The sequence below is a fragment of the Muntiacus reevesi genome, chromosome 1, assembly GCF_963930625.1.
Source record: "Muntiacus reevesi chromosome 1, mMunRee1.1, whole genome shotgun sequence".
Taxonomy (NCBI): Eukaryota; Metazoa; Chordata; class Mammalia; order Artiodactyla; family Cervidae; genus Muntiacus; species Muntiacus reevesi.
This window is the reverse complement of record NC_089249.1, coordinates 12,500,493-12,518,974: the sequence shown is the minus strand read 5'-3', so window position 1 is coordinate 12,518,974 and position 18,482 is coordinate 12,500,493. Positions and strand designations below refer to the sequence as shown.

Genomic DNA, 18,482 nt, shown 5'->3' with positions numbered 1-18,482 from the left:
AGGAAACAGACAAAGGATTAATCTCAAAAATATACAAGCAACTCCTGAAGCTCAATTCCAGAAAAATAAACGACCCAATCAAAAAATGGGCCAAAGAACTAAACAGACATTTCTCCAAAGAAGACATACAGATGGCTAACAAACACATGAAAAGATGCTCAACATCACTCATCATCAGAGAAATGCAAATCAAAACCACAATGAGGTACCATTACACGCCAGTCAGGATGGCTGCTATCCAAAAGTCTACAAGCAATAAATGCTGGAGAGGGTGTGGAGAAAAGGGAACCCTCTTACACTGTTGGTGGGAATGCAAACTAGTACAGCCACTATGGAAAACAGTGTGGAGATTTCTTAAAAAACTGGAAATAGAACTGCCATATGACCCAGCAATACCACTTCTGGGCATACACACTGAGGAATCCAGATCTGAAAGAGACACGTGCACCCCAATGTTCATCGCAGCACTGTTTATAATAGCCAGGACATGGAAGCAACCTAGATGCCCATCAGCAGATGAATGGATAAGGAAGCTGTGGTACATATACACCATGGAATATTACTCAGCCGTTAAAAAGAATTCATTTGAATCAGTTCTAATGAGATGGATGAAACTGGAGCCCATTATACAGAGTGAAGTAAGTCAGAAAGATAAAGAACATTACAGTATACTAACACATATATACGGAATTTAGATAGATGGTGGCGATAACCCTATATGCAAAACAGAAAAAGAGACACAGAAATACAGAACAGACTTTTGAACTCTGGGGGAGAACGTGAGGGTGGGATGTTTTGAAAGAACAGCATGTATATTATCTATGGTGAAATGGACCACCAGCCCAGGTGGGATACATGAGTCAGGTGCTCGGGCCTGGTGCACTGGGAGGACCCTGAGGAGTCGGGTGGGGAGGGAGGTGGGAGGGGGGATCGGGATGGGGAATACATGTAACTATATGGCTGATTCATGTCAATGTATGACAAAACCCACTGAAATGTTGTAAAGTGATTGGCCTCCAACTAATAAAATAATATTAAAAAAAAAAAAAAAAAAAAAAAAACCATATGTATCTTAAACACTGTTACTTGTTGGTTCAAGTTGAGTCTCTGCCATGTGCCAAACTAGGTGCTCCTAGGCACTGGTAAGGATCCAGTGAGACTTAGAAAGTCCAAGAAAGCAGCAGTTACTGTCCCAAAGCCCTTATCCTGAGCATCTACACCACAGATGCTACTAAGGAACTATACAATCTGTCTTACAGCTATTTTTCTCTGGATATCCACAATTGGAGGAGTCAGAGGGGGAAGGCACACTGGGAGAATCAGAGTAACTGATATAAAATGTTTAATCATATCAGTCTGTCCTCATTTGAGGACATGCATCACCCATAGACAGGCTTAAATGCCAAGTAAAACACGTCTTGTGCTTTGAGTCTGAACTCATGAACTCCCCCCGGGAGTCCTGTAGGGGCTGGTATATGCTTTTCATGGAGTTGGGGGGTGCATTTAAAGCTAAATTCTGTGATTGTTTTCTAAGGAGAAAAATGAGCTGTGTTGGTGCTTTTCTTCAGCGAATGAGGAACTCTTTCATCAAGTCAACCCCTTTCCCCAGTCTTCCCTGGCTCCCACTGCCTCCAGGATCAAGTCCAAACCCTTTGTCCTGAAATCCAAGGCCTTCCACAGGCTGGCTCCAGACGGCCTTATCAACAGTGTTTTTCCACCGCTCTCCACTGTGAATTATCAAGTCCAGGGAAGCTGGTCTGCGCCCCCTTTCCTGCCCCGAGACACACATGACTGGTCCCGAGAGGACAGGGGATGGCTGCTTCAGCTCACGGTGCCTTTGGTCCCAGATTCCTTCCACGTGGACTGCCCCTTGCTTCCCTTAAAACTCACCCTCTTCTAAACCCTATGTATACTTCAAAGCCCTACTTTGAAGGCCAGTCTCCTTGGGAAGAATTCTCTGAACATCCGAATCCACAGTGACCTCTTCCTTCTCTGCCCCTTGATGATATTCAGTCTTAGTTCCACTATGAAGGCGGCTACAGGTTGTCATTCAGTGATGCCTCAAGGCCCTGGGAAGGAGATGGCTCCGTCCTGCGATGCTTCTGTTTCTCGGGCTTTCCTTTCCAGTCTCCTCCCTCCATGCCCATCAATGCTGCCCGGCTGTCAGTGCCTCCGTGTAAACTCATCTCCATCTGTCATCTCTCCTCCTCATTTGCTAGGAAGCCAGATTACCAAACCGCCCCCAACCCCAGTGTGAGAGAGTCACCTCCTCACCTCTCTTCCCCAAGGGTGACAGGATGGGCAAGCATTGACTATAGTGTTTATTTCACTGTTTTGTTATAAAAATTCATGTACACTTTCTGTCTTCTCCAGTGGATCATAAGTTCCTTGAGTGCAGAGATTCAGCCATGTCTGTTTCCTACTCAGTGGCTGCCAAGAGTACTCAATATATGATGTACTCAATACATGTTTATGAAAACAATATGCAATAAATGCTTATGAAATACATTTTTATCATTATCTCACTACTTCCCTGTGCCTTAAATATAGGCACATATGCTGAATGAAGGCTTAGAGAGCCTCTCTGGGAGCCATTTCTCGTTTCTCCAGCCATTTCTGGAGAAATAAGAAAGATCTGAAACACTTAGGGTGGGGGGTCTTCTCTCTCCTGCGCCCGGCTTCATTCTCACATGGGCTCTCCTCCCATGGTGGTGTGGTTCCCTGGAGGAAGCTCAGGGTACTATTTCCCGAAGCACGGTGGATACAGGACAAGTGGGGTGCCTGTCTCTTGGCTCATCAACACCCACAGAGGAGAAGGCGAGTGCAGCAGACCACCAGAACCAGAGCTGCGCGTGACATCAAGGGGCAAGTCAGTGCGCTCAGCCTCTCAGGGCCGCCTCGTGCCTCATCGTCGCCTCTCGTGGTGCAGAGTTTAGTCTCCCCCTTCAGTGGGTTTTCTCCACCAGGCAGTTCAGCTCACCCAGGCTTCGTCTTGTTATGATGCCGAGTGCATTTCGTAATCTCTCAGTTTTCTCCCCTGCTAGCTGGCAAGGGTTGCTCAATTTTCTAATTCCAACATTCTGAGTGAAGGATGCCATTATCCTTGCCTGCTTTTCCTTGCCAGACCAGAAGTCCCTGGCAAGCTTCAAGACGGGCCAACTTTGATTCAGGTACCATTCAGGGTGAAGTCAGCTGTGGCTGAGACGTGGGTGGGCTGGAGGGAGAGAGGACGTCAGAGAAAATATGGTAGCCTAAGCCCATCCTGCCAACAGATCCCATGGGCAGGTACAAACCCCCTTTCATTGGACACTGGACTTGTTTCTGAAGACAGACACTGTCATGGCAGGGTAGCCAACCTGATTCCTACAGACAAGCAGTATAAATGAGCACAGCAGGCTGGGGCAGAGCAATGGGAAATGGTGGCTCCAGCAATTGTTAACATGTGGAAATGTTGCCAGAACTTTCCATTTTTAAAGAGAAGCCATAAGCATGGATTTTAGTGTGAGGTTCCTGAGTTTAAAGCTCAGCCAAACTTAGCTGTTCAAGCCAAACCAAACTGATCTGAGGGCCACTGTTACCTCCGGCTGTCAGTTTGCAGCTCCTACTTGAAAAACAGGTCCCAGGGCAGATCTCCTGAAAGTCAGGTAAATGACCTATGACCAAGTGGCCCCTTATTATAATTCATTATCTTTCACTCTAGTTATTTGCATAGTTAACCGCCCCCCTCCCATTCGGTGTCTAATGACTGACTTATTAAAATATTACTTGCTTTGGATTGCTCTGCCTTTGCATCATTTCAGAACCCTTCCAACTTCTTGCCCAAGTTCCCATGGTACTACCTTCCATCAGGAGAATACAAGGCTCCAGGGGGATTTTAGTTTGAGGTTTCATGAAAGGTCAATTTGGGAATATGATTCCTTGTTAATGACCTTCTCGTCAGGTTTCTCAAAGACCACCCAAGCCTCTGGCTTGAAGATAAAGCCAGGACTAAGGGCCAGCTGGGTAATCAGAAAGAGCAAATCTCATGCCTTGGGAGCTGTGGAAGGTAGATTTTGCAAGGTTGGATACAGAAGCCAGAACAATGGGCATGTCTGTCTGCCTCGGGAGGGGGTGGAGAGATGGGAAGTGGAAACCTGTGATTATCGACTTGACTAAACTATTCACAGGATTCATCACGCTTTATTGATAATTCTCTGTAATGCCGAATGGTTATGGCAAGTTTCCAGCAGCAATGAATCTTGGCTGTTTCTTCCAATGAGGAACAAAACTAGTCCACAGGGTAAGTGATGTGTAAGTGTCTCTCCAAGAGAAAGACGGGTGTGGCCCGTGGCTAGTTTCTTCAGAAATATCTGGTTTGGTATATGATAAGATTGGGGAGAATGAAATCCTTGAGGGCAAGTTCAATGTCCTATCCCAGAGATGAGCCTTGAGAAATATGGCCCCTGCAAACCTCTCCTAGAGCATACCTGAGCTGTGGTCTCCCCTCTTCTTTTTCAAACCCTGTGGGTATGACTGCGTGTGTTTTCTTGAAACACAGTATTCATATATTTGTATAGAAAAGAGTACACACTTGTTAAGTGTTCCTCTGAATAAATAATCACACAATGAACATATCCACATAACCACTACCCAGGCTAAGAGACAGTATACTATCAGTACTTAAGTTCCCCTACTAAGCCCCTTTCCAGACATGGGGCCCTCCAACTCCCCAAATAAAATCACATCTCGATTTCTAATGCCATAGATTAAAAAATGCCATAGATAAAATTGCCATAGATTAAAATTGCTAATGCCATAGATTAAAAAATGCCTGTTTTTGAACTTCATATAACAGAAACCATATTATCCATATTTTGTGTCTACTTATTGCAATGGGGATTCATTTCATTGCCATGTAACATTCCACCATATGACTACAATACAATCTTTCCACTTTACTATTGATGAAGATATGATTTATTTCAAGTTTGGGACCATTACAAATAATGCTGCTACGAAATTTTTGTTCAGACTTTAGGTACCCTTGTGCACGAATTTCTATTTGGTCTATATCTAGGAGTGAAATTGCTGGCTTACAGGATAGATGTATTTCAACATGGGAAGATATCATTAAACAACTGTCTAAAATGGTTACACCAACTTAAACCAATGTGCAAGAATTCCTTTTGGTTTGGCCTTTCATTTTTTAAAGACAAACTTCATCTCCTACCTACCTCCCCATCAAGTCTTCCTTCACTACACCACGGCTCATTTGTTGCCTGCTTTTGCAATTTCTTTAGCACTTACACCATTTTCCAAAATTCTCTGACACTGAGTCACCTAAAGAACATGCTAAAATTAAAATTTTCTGGAGACCACCCTGGTAAGGCACTGCAGGGTTCATCAGTGCCCCAGTTGATTCTGATCATCAGGCGAGTCTGAGGAACAGCAAATATCATAGAATTTAAGAGAAACAGATAAAAGTGGTCCCAAGGTACAATCGGGAGGACAAGGGAGTGACAGAGGATGAGATGGTTGGGTGGCATCATCAGCCCCATGGACATGAGTTTGAACAAGTTCTGGGAGATGATGAAGGACAGGGAAGCCTGACATGCTGCAGTCCATGGGACCGCAAAGAGTCAGACATGACTGAGGGGCTGAGCAGCAAGGTGTGATCACTCTAGTTAGGAATAAAACCTAAATATGACCAGTCACTCATGCAGCTTCACTCCATATTCTTCTCCTGCCATCTTCCTCACCATGCCCATCTCCAGCCCCAAGAATTTCAGAAAATGTAGATCCTAGAGACTTCACTTATTAATCTACCAAGCTATGTGGCCTTGCTGTCCTTGGCTAGCAGCAGCAGCATCACTGGGAACCTATTAGAAAAGCAGAACCTCAGGCCTGCCCCAGACTTCCAGAACCAGAAACTTCTGATGTTTACTAAGACCCCCAAGTGATCTGTATCCACAGAACAGTTTGAGAAGCATCACTTTGTTCTGTGTGTGTGTGGGGGGGGGGGGGAAGTGCACCAGGTAATTTGGGTGATCCTAGGACCTAAGCAATATAGAAAGGCATGAGCTTTGGAACCAGACAGTTTTCAGTGAGTCCCAGCTGATAGGGAAGTTACTTAATATCCACCTTATCTAAAATCATCTGTAAAGAGGAGCTAATAATCCCTACCACACTGAGATGTTATGGGGATTAATGAAGTGACCTCAGTAAAGTATCTGCTTCACAGTTAGGGCTCCCCTATTGATGGCAATTTGCTTTGCACAGTGCCTAGTACAATAAAATGCACTCGAAATGCTATAACTACTGTTGGTTTTGGTGGAAGTGGTACAGATAACATTATTATTATTAACCTCAAGGAACTTACAATTCAGGAGAAGGTAAGACATAAAAAATACATAAAAAACACAGGAGAAGTTAAGCACATAAAAAGTTTAGGGGAGATGAAAGATTATAACTACGAAGGGTTGTTATAGTTCAGTCCCTCAGTCATGCTGCCGCCCCATGGACTGCAACATGCTATGCTCCTTATCTCTTGGAGTTGGCCCAAATTCATGTCCATTGAGTCGGTGATGCTATCTAACCATCTCATTCTCTGCCACCTGCTTCTCCTTTTGCCTTCAATCTTTCCCAGCAACAAGGTCTTTTCCAATGAGTTGGCTCTTTGCATCAAGTGGCCAAAGTGTTGGAGCTATAGCATTCAACATCAATCCTTCCAATGAATATTCAGGGTTGATTTCCTTTAGGACTGACTACAAAAGGATCCTTCTCCAAACTGGAGATCCTACAAGAATCAGGATTCTAAGCATGTAAATATTAAATATATTTCAAGGCAGGGCAACTAACATATCTAATCATTTAGCCTATGCAAGGCACACATTTAACATTATCTCATTTGATACACCCAACTACAAATGAGACAGATACTATTCAAATTCCTCCCATTTAGTAAAGGAGAACAATAGAGCCCCACAAGGTTAGCTAACTTGCCCAGGGTCACCTTAATATTAAGAGGTGGAGCCAAAATCCACTTCACTGACTCCAGAGCACATACTCTTAAGAATGGTGATGCTGAACACTTTTCTTCAAATGACTTAAGATTCTTAGAAAGCAAGGGAAACCACTGTGGCTGGAGTGAGTTGAGGGGCTTCACAGAAGAGACGCTGATTAATCCAGAGCTGTACAGACTCAGCAAAACTGGGCAGAGAGGTATTCAAGAAAAAGACATGCTCCTAATTCCAGCAGCATTTCGGCAGGCGAGAATTCTACCACTGAACCACCCATGCACCCCAGCAGCATTTCGGATGCACAATTACGTCTCAGTTCACAAAGTGTGTTCACAACCACTCATCGAGGGCTTGTTGTTGTTTAGTCGCTAAGTTGTGTCTGACTCTTTGTGGCCCCCATGGACTGTAGCCCGCCAGGCTCCTCTGTCCATGAAATTTACCAGGCAAGAATACTGGAGTGGGTTGCCATTTGCTTCTCCAGGGGATCCTCCTGACCCAGGGACTGAACCTTCATTTCCTGCACTGGCAGGCAGATTCTTCACCACTGAGCCACCTGGGGAAGCCCCATTCAGGGCTACTGAGCTAGAATATAAATTTTCTGTCTTGATAATCTTAATGTCTATAACTTCTAATTTAATCTTGAAACTACCATATGAAGTTGCTATCTTTGTTTTGCAGATAAGAAAAAGAGAGGCAGGTACTCAGAAACTAGGTTTTAGGCATCTACCATTTGTCTCTTTAGGAAGATCTGAAGGCTGTAGAGTGACCAATCATTATGATGTGCTGGGAAGAGATTCCCGGATGCAGAACCTACAAGAAATTCTTGGGATGAGCTGGCCACCCCAATAGAGACCTAAACACAACATCCACACTTGCAGTAAGATGCTGCCATTGGTTAAACCAAAGCTTGTGTGTGTGTGTGTGTGTGTGTGTGTGTGTGTGTACACATGCACACACTCAGGCAGGGTGTGCTATTCTCACCAATCAGAGATCCAATATGCCATACCTTACCCACCCATGACCTGCTCTCTGCTTAGTCCCCAGCGACTTGATGGTCAAAGGGACAGGCTCTCCTCTGAACACTGACCGTGGCTCAAAATTTTCTCTCTACTCATTTCTTCCCTTCAAACTTGCTGCAGTGTATGTCTAGGGCATGTGATGTGCCAACACAGTGATGAACAGAACAGGTAAGATTCTCGCTTCCTAGGAAATTACTTTCTTCACAGGGCTTTGAAAATTGCTAGGGTGAGGTTGGGAGGATTTTGGTGGGAAGGTTTCTGGAAGAGCCAGAGATCATTCGGGTCACATTAGAACAACTTTCTGACAATCAGAAATAAATCCTGGTTCTAAGATTGGGGCTGACCTTGCATAAAAAGACATTGTCTTTGTATTGCTCCATGGTCTGACTACTGGATCTTTCAAAAAGAGAATAACCAACAGACTGACCTTTGCTTTCACAATGTGCATGCTGTGCTAATTTACTTCAGTCGTGTCCGGCCCTTTGTGACTCCATGGACTGTAGCTTGCCAGCTCCTCTATCCATGGGATTCTCCAGGCAAGAATACTGAAGTGTGTTGCCAAGTCCTCCTCCAGGGGATCTTCCCCACCTGGGGATCGAACCCGCATCTCTTATGTCTCTTGCATTGGCAGACAGGTTCTTTACCACTAGCGCCACCTGGAAAGTCCCTGCTTTCACAATCACTTTAGTCACTCAGTTGTGTCTGACTCTTTGCGACCCCATGGATGGCAGCATCCCGGGCTTCCCTGTCCATCACTAACTCCTGGAGCTTGCTCAAACTCATGTCCATCAAGTCGGTGATGCCGTCCAACCACCTTGTCCTCTGTCGTCTCCTTCTCCTCCTGCCTTCAATCACAATAGATTATAGTAAATGTGAGGTGAATGTGGTATCTTAACAATGTCGAAAAGAGGCCACTTATAGAGGAAGTTTCTTGTGAGCAAATCCTTTTCCCAGCATCCCTCACTGTACAACCCATGCCGCTGGGCATGGCAGCTCTTGTTGGATATGTTCCTGTGAGCACATTGGCAGGCAAAGCTACTCTACATGCCAAATGGGGTAGGTAAGTGGTAGTCCACGCAGGGGACAGGGATGGGAGCTTCTCAGCAGGGAGGGAGATCAAGCTGCCTTGCTTCCTCTGCCTCTCCCAGGAGTTTGGGGGGCTTCAAATTATGAGTCCTCAGATGTCTTTAGGGACAAGGATCGAAATGATCAAATTCACGCATCACTGGCAGCAGCATAAGCAAATATCCAGAAAAGGCATCCCAGAAAACAGGGAGGATCCATCTCAAATTCTGAGACCGACTGAAGCTTGGCACTCCCTGACAAATGCACTCCAGCTGGTTTTGATCCACACGAGACACCAGCGTGTATGCGCGCACGCGTGTTTACGTATCTGCATATTACAGAAAATGCACTTGGTAAGCAGGAGACCTCCATTTCATCTTCCTTTTACTGAACAGCAATCTCCTGGAGAGGAAGATCCATGAAATGTCAGGGACGATTATAACTCCAGGCGGTCCAAGGAGATGAGGTAGGTAGCTGGCATTTGCACAAGGGAATTTAGATTATCAGAACACCTAATTGGAAGAGATTTGGTTAAGCTCTTTCTGCCAACTTTCCTATAGATAATGGTCAAGCCGTGGGGCCGTGTGTGCTCTGGATCTTGAGGGGAGCAGGCAGCCCAAAGCCTCCTTGGCCTGACGCACCCTTCGGCTTAGCAGACTCTAAGTAAACAACTGATTCCACTAATCTCGGAGGCCTCACTCTGGTGTCTAATAAGTACAGCCTCCCTCTCGGCATTTGCCTCTTCTCCGTGGCTCCCTTATGAAATGTGATGCTAGCTGTAGAGTTGGAAGGACAAAGGAACTGAGTAAGTGTAATTTATTATCCAGGATTGTTTTCAACCTTTTTCCAATTATACACATTTTTCTTTTGGCTTTGGCAGACCTGAGTTATGAGGCTGTTCTGGTCACTAATGGGCTGAAAAAAATGGGCCCCAAGTATTCCTTAAGGGATGTGTTACTGGCCTGTAGTAATTTGCCTACAGCATTCGCTCTGTTGAATGCAGTTAATTAAATGAGAAAACTAATACTGACTCCTGCTTCTCCCACACTGTCTGCTTTGCCTCCCTCCCTCCACGTGCACCAAGGCTGAACACGGGATCATTTCGTTTAGGGACCAGAAGGCTGTCAGACCAACAGAGATGGAAGCCCAGACTGGGTTGGGTGCTCTCATTGGAATTTGTTTATTTGTTCACACCCGCTGGGGAGAAATAATGGGCTTAGGAAAGACAGAAAGCCTGTACTTTTAGAACTACAGAGCAAAAAACAATGGGCTGGGTGATAGGGACTCTGGTTTATGACCTTGGGTTGGATGCCGATTTGATGTGTGACCTTGAATAAGTCATTTATCTCACTGGGTTTCATGTTCCTGACTTGAAATGGGGAGGGGTCATGAGGCCACCCCTCACCTTGTCTACTGGATTGGTTGTGAATCCAAGGCTCTTTTCTTCATCCTGCCCACTTACTGGTGGGCATTCTCCTGGATTCAGGATTTGTGACCTGCTCTTTCCACGGTATCAGAGATCTCACACCTTCTCACAGCATTAGTTCTGGCATCTTTGCATGGAGCCACAAAATCCATATCAACTTCTCTCTCAAGATCCAAACTTCTTTAGCCAAAATATTCATTGGAAATTTTCTAGGTAGATGCTTCGCTTTATGAGATTTACTCTTCTATCCAAACTCACTCAGGCCACACTTCAATCTTTATATAGGAACCACAGGCACGGCCTAAAGAGGGTGTGGGCTTTGAGTGTTAATCTAGCACTTTTAACTCTGACTTGCGTGAGCCACTTGTACATACCAAGCTTGGAATGGAGACGGTCAGACTTCTATAAATGGAAAACTCTTGGCAGACTACCTGTTACATTGCAGACACTCAATAAATAACATCCTTCGTCCTATCCTTGAGCTCTTTTGGAACTTATATTACACCTTCAACTCTCAGATGATCTTTTATGTCTGTTACACAAAGTTTTCAAATACAGAGCAAGGCACATAAAGAGCTGACTATCCAGTAACATTCTGGACACTGAGCCTTGCTTTCTTACTGAGTCCCACTATTAATTTGGAGACATGTTCTATTGGAGACAAGAATAACTTTGAAGCTATACCAAATATGTAGGAATATATGTAATAAATATTATGTAAGAATACATTTAGGAATGTAGCAGTTTCTGAAGCACAAAAAGAACCATGAAATTTTTGTGATAAAATGCTAGCATTAACATTCAAAAATTCATCATTCGTATAAAAATATACAGAAATTGAAAATACAATGTCTAAACTGTGGAAAACAATGCAATACAGAAGGTTCCTTCTTATCATATTGGGAACTTTTCTTGTTGATGTTAAGATACTTTATTTAGCACTGGTGGTTTCATAGCTAGTCAAGGCATGGTCTATTTCACCTTTGTTTTTAAAGCTTCCCCAGATCTTTTAAAGTGACAACCTCCCCTCAGAGACCTCATTTATACTTTTGGTGACAAGGTGAAAACAAACAGACTCCCCAAGGAGAGAGGTCAAAAAAATAAATAAAAATGCACAGACAAGTGGAATTGATCGAGAAGGCTTGGAACTTAAGTAGGGTGAGTAAAATTTTTAATCCTCACCTGACCTTCCTAGAGCGAGTGCTGGGAACAGGTTCCTGCCTAGGCCTTGTCTGTCTTTGCCGCTGTTGTCATCATCTTCTTGTAGTTTCAGAACTTTTCTATTTGTGGAAGCTCAGTGCTTCAACACTGACAGTAAATAACATTAGGGTGAACATATTTCTTTAGAAATAGGCTCTACTTTCTATTGCAAAGTTGTAACAGAAATATAAATACTGAGATTAGCTAAATTAATCAGGGATAGCGATATTGTATTCTTAGCAAACTCTCTAAGGGAGACAGAGAAGACATACATTATTTCTTTTATACAATTAGGAAAACAATGAAAGACCAGTTACAGTATGTGATCACAACAAAAATGAGCATTATGATGCCTTCCTAAGCAGCACTTTACCACTAGGATCAATCTGAAAGCCGTGATTTTTCGATAAGTAAGAAAAACACATAGAACACATACACACATATATCCCTAACTTAGATATGATGCTTAAAGGAAGAATTAATAGGATAAAACACCTTCAGCTTATGGTAGATGTCTTGCTTTCCTAATGAAAGACCTTCCCTAGATAAGAGAACTTTTAACACTGGAAAGTTCTGATTTTAGATCTTTTAAGCTCTAGTAGGCATGAGCGCCATTTGCATACTATAAATATACACCTGTGTGTGTGTGTGTGTGTGTGCTCAGTCATGTTTGACTCTGTTCTGCCCCACCCCATGGATTATAGCCCAGCAGGCTGCTCTGTCAATGGAATTTTCCAGGCAAGAACACTGGAGTGGGGTGCCATTTCCTACCCCAGGAGATCTTCCTGACCTGGGGATCAAAGATGCGTCTCTTGCATCTCCCGCGATGGCAGGTAGATTCTTTACCACTGTGCCAACTGGGCAGCCCTAACAATTTCAGTCATCTCTCTCTGTGTATTAACCAAAAATGTATCCATGTAAAATTTTTAATTAACTTTATTTATTTATGACTGAAAGATAATTGCTTTTCAGTATTGTGTTGGTTTCTGCCAAACATCAACATGAATCAGTGATATGTACCTATACTTATGTCCCCTCCTTCTTGAACACCCCTCTGTCCATATAAATTTGTACCAGAATTTGTTTCTGTCTTTTATGTGGTTACAATTGCCAGTACTTTCTTATATCCTGGAAGACTGTGTTCATAAAGTGGCTGAATATTGAAAAGTAATGCAAGTATTAGGAAAGTGATACGGTGTGATGAGCTTGGAGGTTCTTGTCCGCCCTAAGACACTGGGATTCTGTGTCTTCCTCTTCTTTACTCAGCTGTGATGACACCATTCATGTTTCCACATTCTAGAATGTCATTCCTTTAGTGCATGGGAAGTGGAGATGTATGACTGTGAGTGAGTTGTTGCTATTCAATCACTAAGTCCTGTCTGACTCTGCAATCCCATGAACTGCAACACACCCGGCTTCCCTGTCCTTTACCGTCTCCCAGAGTTTGCTCAGACTCCTGTCCATCGAGTCGGTGATGCCATCCGACCATCTCATCCTCTGTCACCCCTTCTCCTCTTGCCCTCAATCTTTCCCAGCATCAGCATCTTTTCCAATGAGTCGGCTCTTGGCATCAGGGGGCCAGATTATTCAACTTCAGCATTAGTCCTTCCAGTGAATATTCAGGCTTGATTTCCTTTAAGATTAATTGAATCTGAGTTAGTGTATCCATAAAAACCATTCAGGAGAAAAATAACCAAGTTTTACATTCATTAGAAAATAACTGATTAATAAACTAATTTATCTTGGTTTAAGACATTCAGCTCCATAGGACACTGTGCAAACCTAACTCTGTCAACCTCACCCAGAAACCTGGGTGTCCTGTGTGAGGTGACAAGAGTCATTTTACAGTTGGAAAAATGGAAACGAGAAGTCAGAGTCAAGAACCCAGGTCTCTGGCATTTGCGTTCCACAATTTTCTCAGCAAAATCCCATTTCTTCATGTTGCATTACACCTGATTTTGTTGACAGAGATCACTCAAGACCAAAGTTCCACACTGCAGGGGCTGGCCATCATGAGGGCACGGGGGAACCCAGGACAAGACAGCTGTTCACTATAATACGGAGAACAGTTACGTAGTCTTCAGCAGATTTCGGTGTTATTTATATTTTGTCCACAAGATGGTAGCGTACACTTTCCATTTAATGTAAAGCTGGTCCGTGATTCTAATTTCCCAGAAAGGAGAGAATGGTTTGTGTTCAGTTGAGGTCAACCACTCACTCTGGATGTCCTTCAGTATTTGTGTGTGTGTAATGAATAGTTGATCTGGAGTATATTTAGCTCTGTTGTAGCAAGGTGGAGTTTCATCCGAAATAAAGAAAACCCAGAAATGTATTGCATTCCAGCTTTTTAAAGGAAATTTGAGAAGTGGGAATACTTTAGACATCTAAAAACCACACACCGAGTATCAGATACTGACATTTTCAAAAATACCACCTTAGTACATCATGCGAAAGACATTCAGGATGTCAAGTTCAATTAATCTTGGGTGAAATTTTTCACAGTATCGAAGTTCCTTCCATGAAACTAGTTCAAGAGGGCTATAGGAGGTTTCCCCTCAAATCCATGGGGAAAGCCAGACCTTAGATGCTAGATGCTATGAAATTTCCATGAGCTAAATAAGAAGGCAGCATCGGCAAGTTGGCCTGATCCTCTGCTGTGTACCTCCCTCCCTCATCCAGCCTTCATGCCAGAGGGACAAGACACAGATGGGAAAAACATCTGGGCCTGTCTGCCTCCATTGACCAGAGGGCCTCCTTTGAGGTTCAGGTCTTGGGCTCACATCATCTTTTTTTTTTTTTAAAAACTCTTTTTAAAATGAGGAGCTCAAGTGGGATTCCCTTTCATCTTTCTGTATTATTTTCAAATTAAATTAGGTCTAATGCTCTGTATCAGAACCACAAAAGCAAGGCTCCAGGGCATCTAAGCGACTTCCCATTCTGTTGCCCAGAACAGCTGAGCACCCCACCTAAGAAAAAGAGAGGGAGATGAGCCAGGAACAGAATCTGGGACAGGATGATGGCAGAGGGGCAGGAGGGGAACCCCTACTGTCCCAGCTTTGTGGTTGCCCTTCCAGTGGGCTCCAAAACCAAGTCAAGACTTCAGCCCTCCATGGTCATATGAGCTACCCATTCCATACTCCCTACTCCCCAAAAGACCTCCTCTGATCTAACCTAGAGAGCTCACCTCACTGCCCCTTTGATTTCCTCCAGTTTCTTGTCTTTTTGTTCTTTTCAGCTTCAGTAACTCTGACCTGAAGCAGAAACCCCATAGCTCCTGCTTGCACAGAAGAAGCATTCATGTGTCAAATGTTCTCTAAGAAGTGATGCAAATAGAGGGTGCGCTGAGCTTTTTTTCAGGAGGCAAAGGATACAGAGATGGGTGAAGAGGGCACTAAGAGAGGAGAGAGTACTTTAAGATACAGAAAATGCCACCTTCAAGTGTAACCATGATTATGATTTGGTAATGCATCTGCTTTCCGTAAAAACTGGAAATTTTCTCTTCAAGGTGAATACATTTTATCATTACATCTGTGTAATTATATGGAAAAGTCGATGATAATGAGTTTTTCTGTTCTCCATAATCTTGATAGGGTTTTTTTTTTTTTTTTTTTTAATGTAGATCATACCTTAAATTATATGTGATGGACTGGATATCAGCCAGAAGAGTTCATCTTGGTAATGCCCCATTCTGAAACTTCTAGAAGTCCTATACCTGCTCCTATGGAGGACTATAAGGATCTGTTCGTGCCAGGGTGGAGCTGAGATGCTGCAGAAATGTCCGAGGACGGAAAAACCATGGAGAGAGAGACGAAACGATGGGGAAGGGAGACCAGTGGAGGAAGGGCTGGCTCCTGGTGATCACTGCTGACTCGGTAGATAGGCTAGAAGGGAACAATGGTGTGGCACCATCCCCTGAATTCTCTGCATTTTTGTGTTTGAGTAATTGTAAGATTCTTTTCCTTCTAGAAGTCTCTACTAGTCTTTCTAGATTGTGTAAGGCCAAATATGGGCCTCCCTGGTGGCTTAGACGGTAAAGAATCTGCCTACGATGCCGGAGACCCTCGATCCCTGGGTCAGAAAGACCCCTTGGAGAAAGGAATGGCTACCCACTCCAGTATTCTTGCCTGGAGAATTCCATGGACAGGGGAGCCTGGTGGGCTATAGTCCATGGGGTTGCAAAGAGTCAAACATGACTGAATGGCTAACACTACGAAGGCAAAATGGAAGATTATAGAAACACAGTTCCTTAGGGTGGAGTTAAATGTTTCAAAGGACTCACCATTCTTCAAGTCCACTTGCTCACTCACTTTATCACCTATTTATCATCTATCTACCTATCTGAACTATGCTATACCTATTGCCCTATAACCTGCTCTTTTTACTTAGTAATATAACATAAACCTCTTCCCAGGGGATTTAGTATTTTTTCCTAAAATGGGATCTTTAATAGCTGCATTACATTCTATCACATGGAAGCACCAGTTTTTCATTTGCTTAGTTTTTTAGCCATTCCCTAGTTGGGCATCTAGGGCATTAAGCAGCAAATTCATTTGATTTAAGCAGGGCTTTCCTGGTATCTCAGACGGTAAAGAATCTGCCTGCAATGCACAAGACCTGGGTTTGATCCCTGAGTTGGGGAGATCCCCTGGAGGAGGGCATGGCCAAACACTGCAGTATTCTTGCCTGGAGAATTCCATGGACAGGGGAGCCTGGCAGGCTATATAGTCCATAGGGTTGCCAAGAATCGAACATGACTAACTAATACAAGCTGTCTGAAGATGAAGTGAAGATAGATCTCAAAGACACTGTCACCTCCTTGCCCACAGGGAAGGGAAAACAGGCTGTACTGAACAAGCTGAGCAGGAATACTAGCTCTGGATGGCTGCAGAGGCCACAGCTTCCAACTCTGAGAGTCTCGGATCACAGCTGCCTGAGCGAGCGCCCAGGCACCCAAAGTGGAGCAGGGCAGGAGGAAAAGGCAGACACGCCACAGGGCCATGAGCCATTGCTCAAATCTCCTAAAACTGTAGACTTTTTTCCCTTTGGAAAGCGGGGTCTCGGTCTTCTGCTCCAAAGGACAGTGTGTGCTTGGCCTCACACTCACCTATAAAGGCAAGTATCAGTGGACCTCAGTTCACAGAAAGATTTATGTGTGGGAAACTGGTACTGCATGAGGCCCACACTTGAGATTTGCAGATGTTCCACACACAGTATCATTCCTCTGTGTGGTGAAAGTGAAGAAAATGTTCCGTTCTTAATTGAGAATCTAGGCGGAGTCACCCCGCAGGAGGCATGGCCCCAAAAAAGCCCATGGATGTGGGAGCTGGGCCAGTGGCTGGACAGAATCTCTCAGGCAAGGAAATGAAATGGGTGCTCTTTGTCCACGTGGAATGTGGAGCAGATCCTCAATTTTATTACTGTTGTTGTTAGGTGCTCTCATTTCCTCTTTCACTTCAAATTTTGTACTTTTCAATAAAATATAAATTCTCTTCCACAGTTCTTGAGGTGAGGCATGCAAACAGGAAATCAGTGGGTTCCCATCTCTCTCTGATTCCCCTGTCCCCACCCCAGGCACCAGGCTGAGAAGCAACACAGAAAAGTTCAGGTAGGGGGACTTTGTTGACAGTCCAGGGTTACGACTCCGAGCTTCTACTGCAGGCGGCACAGGTTCCATCCATGGTCAGGGAACCAAGTGAAGATCGCTCAGTCGTGTCTGACTCTGCGACCCCACGACTGTACAGTTCATAGAATTCTTCAGGCCAGAATCCTGGAGTGGGTAGCCTTTCCCTTCTCCAGGGGACCTTCCCAACCCAGAGATCAAACCCAGGTCTCCCACATTGCAGGAGGAGTCTTTACCAGCTGAGCCGTGAGGGAAGCCCAAGAATACTGGAGTTTGCGTAGTCCATCCCTTCTCCAGGGGATCTTCCCAACCCAGGAATCAAACTGGGGTTCCCTGCATTGCAGGTGGATTCTTTAACAACTGAGCTATTGGCACAGGATCAGGGAACTAAGATCCCCTACCAAAAACAAAAAAACAAACAACCCAGTTCTGATGGGCTTCAAGGGCTTCCCAGGTGGCACGAGTGGTAAAGAACTCACCTGCCAATGCAGGAGACATAACATACGCAGGTTCAATCCCTGGGTCGGGAAGATCCCCTGGAATAGGAAATGGCAATCCACTCCAGCATTCTTGCCTGGAGAATCCCATGGACAGTGGAGCCTGGAGAGTTACAGTCCATAGGGTCGCACAGTCAGACACGAGGGAAGCGATAGCACACAGGCAGGTTGGTCTTCAGTGGCTGTTTGGACTCACTCAGAAACAAATCATAGCTCTGATCCAACTCAGTATTTGCTAACAAGTACCAGTCCTACATCAGAGACTGCTATGGACTTGGTGATTGTGTCTCCTCAAAATTCACATGCTGAAACCCTAATTCCTGATGGGATGGGATTTGAAGGTGGGGCCTTTGGGAGCTAATTAGATTTAAAGACAGTCAGAGGTCATGAGAGTAGAGCCCCCCGGATGGGATTAGTGCCTTTACAAGCAGAGGAAAGGACGAGAGTTTGCTCTCTCTGTCTCTGTCTCTGTCTGTCTGTCCCTCTCTGCCACATGAGCATACAGCAAGACAGTGTCTGTCTGCAAACCACCCAGAGGGTCCTCACCAGACACCAAATCTGTCAGCACCTTGATCCTGGACTTACCGGCTTCCAGAACTGTGATGATAAATGTCTGTTACATAAGCCACCCAGTCTATGGTGATTTTGTCACAGCAT

The 18,482-nt window shown here is 44.4% G+C and overlaps 1 long non-coding RNA gene across 1 annotated transcript; it reads left to right on the top strand.

Annotated features, from left to right (window-relative positions):
• The first annotated feature begins 9,431 nt into the window (after positions 1-9,431).
• Positions 9,432-16,635, top strand: LOC136159175 (uncharacterized). Its single transcript, XR_010661423.1, has 3 exons — positions 9,432-9,548; positions 15,328-15,580; positions 16,535-16,635. It is a non-coding gene; the product is annotated as an uncharacterized lncRNA (long non-coding RNA).
• The last annotated feature ends 1,847 nt before the right edge of the window (positions 16,636-18,482 follow it).